At 41.0% G+C, this 4481-nt stretch overlaps 1 pseudogene; it reads right to left on the reverse strand.

Annotated features, from left to right (window-relative positions):
• LOC108965310 overlaps positions 1-3127 on the reverse strand; it is a 17150-nt pseudogene extending 14023 nt beyond the window's left edge.
• Positions 3128-4481: the final 1354 nt, after the last annotated feature.

Here is a 4481-nt window from a genome sequence, read left to right on the forward strand (position 1 = left end):
ACGGACGGACAAGCGGACAGACGGACGGACGGACAGACAGACATCCGGATTTCAACTCTACTCGTCACCCTGATCACTTTGGTATATATAACCCTATATTTGACTCTTTTAGTTTTAGGACTTACAAACAACCGTTATGTGAACAAAACTATAATACTCTCTTTAGCAACTTTGTTGCGAGAGTATAAAAATGCTTCTTGTCTGTCGAGACAATATCTATGTCTAGCATTTCACCTGCGTATGATGGAATCGGCATATCGCCGAGTTCCTGCCTTCTAGGGTGTCGATCGTATTTGGTTTCGTGCATATTTTGCAGTTTGCGAAAATTTCGTTTGCCAATTTTGACATTTTCGGAAAATAATAGTCACAGAGGATCTGTTTCACATTTTCCTGCTTAGTTATATGAGCACGATTGTGTTCAGTAGTGACTATTTGCCTTTGTTCATCCTTGTTCGTAATATCCGACACCATGTTTTTGCAGTACCAGAATTCGGTAGATGGAAAGCATCTTACCAATTCGTRTTGTATGTTGGCTAGCGCCGGTAGCTCGCAGTGAATCGCGTTCACCACGAGGGGGTTAACAACCTCCTTTACTTCGTGAATGAGGCTGTTTCTATCCATGAAGTGAATAACGTGGCTGGTTTTTTCGCCAAAGAGTATAAAATTTCGTTTCAAAGGAAAACGCAACTCTTCCAAACTTATTTGATTCCTAAAGCAGTTTATGGGTTTTTCTGTTGCTTCGACCGTGTAGGTCAGTGACGATTCACTGTGAACTATCGCCGCGTCAGATTTGAGTTCGCTCTCCAACACATTTATGTTCTGCCGGGAGAGAGCATCTGCGACAGAGTTTTCCTTACCAGGTTTATAATGAATTTTAGCATTATGTTCGTCTGTGAATGCCTTCCACCTTTTTATCTTTGCATTCGGGTTCTTATCAGAAACCGCAAACGTTAGAGGCTGGTGGTCTGTATAGATATTGATATCCCTAGTTCCTTAGAGATAATTTTGAAGTTTCCCTAAAGCCCATACTATGGCCAGTAATTCTCTTTCATTTGTTGCATAATGCATTTCCCTATCCTTCAGCGCTCTTGAAATCATTGTAATGGGTTTACTATTCTGCGAGAGGACTGCGCCAATGCCGTGAGCGGAGGCGTCTGTCGTTAGGTCAAATGGGTTTTTCTCGTGACACTTTCATGTTGGCCTCACACAGTTTTTCCAAAACCCAATTTATATGTTTGACATGTTCCGATTCATTTTCGGAAAAAATTATGATGTCATCGAGGTAAACATAGCATAATTTGCCAATTTGTTCGCGTAAGACGTCATCGGTCGCCCCCTGGAAGTTGCTTCCAGCATTCTTCAGACCGAATGGCAATCGACAAAACTCATATTTCCCACCGTGAACGGAAAATGCGTTTTCTCGCGATCCTGCTCGGCGAGAACAATATTCGGCATTGGGTACTTCTCGGCAATAGTGTCCTCGTTGAGCTTCCTAAAATCAATAACCAGACCTTTGTTTTTGTTGCCTAACTCGTCGTAAGCCTTTTTATCTACCACCCAGGTTGGGTTATTGTAAGGGGACCTTGATGGTCTAATGATTTTATTGCATAGCAATTCTCTTATTTCTTTTTTGACAAAATCTGCTACTCCCATTGGGTGAGGGTACAACTTCGAATAAATAGGCTCGTTATCTTTGGTTCGGATCGTGACCACAACCGAAGTGTTAAATGGCAACAGCTCGTTAGAGTCTGCGAATGCCTTAATGCTTTTCAGGATCATTTTTTTAAAATCTGCCTTCACTACAGTGTTAGACTATCCAACAMAAAGAATGGGGTTGTTACCCCGAAAATATTTATCAGGCACTTCTGTTTAATATTGGACCCATGGATAGAGTTCACATTAAACGGGGAGTCTACCGGCTTTACGCCTTTAAGCTCCTTWACGGGCCTGACATAATTTTTTGCCGCCCGTGTCAATTCAAACCTTAGTGTTTTCCCAGCCAACGTCCGCTCAAGGAACGGTAGCCGGGAATGGCCTCTAACAAATTAATAGAGTTATTTTCATAGTCAACCCCATTTTCATTGTCTACCTCTCCTACTGCAGCTGCGGTAGCAACCTCATACGCTTGGAAATCCTGATCAACATCCGAATGATTCAAATTGTTGATCCTTTGACGCCAAAAATCTGTCATACGCTCTGAATTATWCTGTCTCTTATTTCGCTGAATGGAAGCACTGTGAATACCGGCAGCTTGTGACTGCTGGTATTTCGTTGGGTGCCTAAATTTAAACGAACTAGGATCGAAATCGATAGGTTCGGGGCCTCTACCATGAAAATCCCTAGCATTTTCGCGTTGCCTAAATGATGAAGCCTTTCCTGCATTATTTCTGCCCTGACTCTTGAAGTAATGTGGATTTTTCGCGTAATTAGCATCGCCGCCACTATTCTGTGAATAATTATTTTGCCGCCGAGTTTGGGATTTTTGACCCCCTGACTTTTGAGCTCTCTCTTCGGCATTTTCATCGTAAGTTGCCGCGAACATGTACCTATCGTGACTCGACTCGGCCTCGCGGGCTAGTGCCAAGGCACTTGGTAGATCCTTTGGTCTAGCTGGGAATACAGCCTGGTGTAGGGGTCTTTTTAAACCCGATACGAACGTGTTTAGGGCATCCATCACATCTAAATTTTTCATTTAGGGCAGCTGCATCATATGTCRTAAGTGTTTTAGAGATAATCAGTTTTCTTTCTATCTCATCATAGTACTGTGACAAGCTCAAATCGCCCTGACGCAAGGTATCTAACTCCTGTTCGAGAATGCGCACTGGAGTTTTGTCAGCGTAGGTGAAATCTCATCGTGCCACAATGGCCTTAAAATTTAAAACTGTGTTAAATGAGGCCAGTATATATATAATACCTACTGCCTCATAATGCTTTACGCTGCCTTCATAAGGAGTAATTCGTAGGCGGCCATCGTTGCCTGCCTCCACGAAATATATTCCTCTTGTTTACCATCAAACTCTGGCAATGCCTTGACGATTTCTAACGTCTGACTACACGATTTTTCCTGCACTATCGCAATTTTCTGGTAGCTTTCTACTTCAGTGGTCGTGACCCTCAATGCACTCATCTCGTTCCTAACTTCACTAATTTTTTCATCAATAACCTGTCTTCATTGAGCGGTCTGTGCCGCCAATGCGGCTTCTAACACCGCTTGTACCTATCTTGCGTCCATACCTGTTTATGTTTCCACTACGTATGCTAAACCAACCTGCTAGTATGGTTTATTAATTCCTGCACTGAGTTATCGTAAAGCTCTTTATCGTGAGGGGGTTGGCTCATTAGACCCTGAACAAACTAACACACACAAGTATTTTTTCACTCAAACACGGCACAATTGTTAACGGCCACCAAAACAATAAAAAAAAAAAGATCACTTCACCCTTTATATAATGCTGCTTTATTAGTTTCACAAATGATGACGATTGGCTGTGCCATTCACTTACATGATTTTTCAATAAATATGGTAATTCCGTTGCTCTGTGGCTGGGTTGTTGATTGTTGATCGCTAATTTTCCTCTTCGAGCCCCACGTTGGGCGCCAATTAAAAATGCATGAATTGAAAATGTATGCTGTGATCAACTTTATTGGCCAAGACGTGTGCTCGGGCTTAAGCTTAACTTAAATCTGACTTAGCCTAAACCCTAACTTAACAATTAAGACCTAAGAAAGCAAATCCAGTAGTCGACGCTGCCGGCTTTGACGTCTGCGTCAACTTTATTGGCCAAGACGTGTGCTCCGGCTTAAGCTTAACTTAAATCTGACTTAGCCTAAACCCTAACTTAACCATTAAGACCTAACAAAGCAAATCCAGTAGTCGACGCTGCGTCGTGCTGACTCAGCTTCATCCAATTGTTTATCCAAATGGTGATAGTGCAAGCAATGATCGCTGGTCAACTGTTTACGCAATCGGATATTGACACTGTTTACGTAATCTGCAAGTTTTAGTGGCGGTCGTTGCCCACACAATCTGCTGATGAGGCAAGATGTCGCCTATGATACCGTATCTGATATTAAGCAATTTTTTTGGAAAAGGTTTTGTGTTATAACACAACGGTAAGCATTTACCGGCAATCAATAATCCGCTATACAAATATACAGTAGTAAACTGCTTTGTTAGGGGTTTTCCGGTTTTTACCGGAAATAAACCGAATAACGAAGACAGTTTGGTCACGGTTTTTTTTTGTTGTGTTTGTTTTTTTTTTTTTTGTTGTTAGACCGGAATTTTGGTCAGAACCGAAATTTTTATATTTTTATTTTTTTATGTTGATGAAACCGTTTTCCTTATTTTTTTTATTTCTTTTTTTTTTAACTTGTTAAATTTTAAATTAAACAAATGTGTACACATGTAATGTGCTTGTTTTCATATCTGTGTGTATATTTTTTATTCACTTCACAAAATTTTTTTTATTTAGTAATTAGTC

Source organism: Bactrocera latifrons, unplaced genomic scaffold, assembly GCF_001853355.1.
Source record: "Bactrocera latifrons isolate USDA-ARS-PBARC rearing strain unplaced genomic scaffold, ASM185335v1 scaffold_1389, whole genome shotgun sequence".
Taxonomy (NCBI): Eukaryota; Metazoa; Arthropoda; class Insecta; order Diptera; family Tephritidae; genus Bactrocera; species Bactrocera latifrons.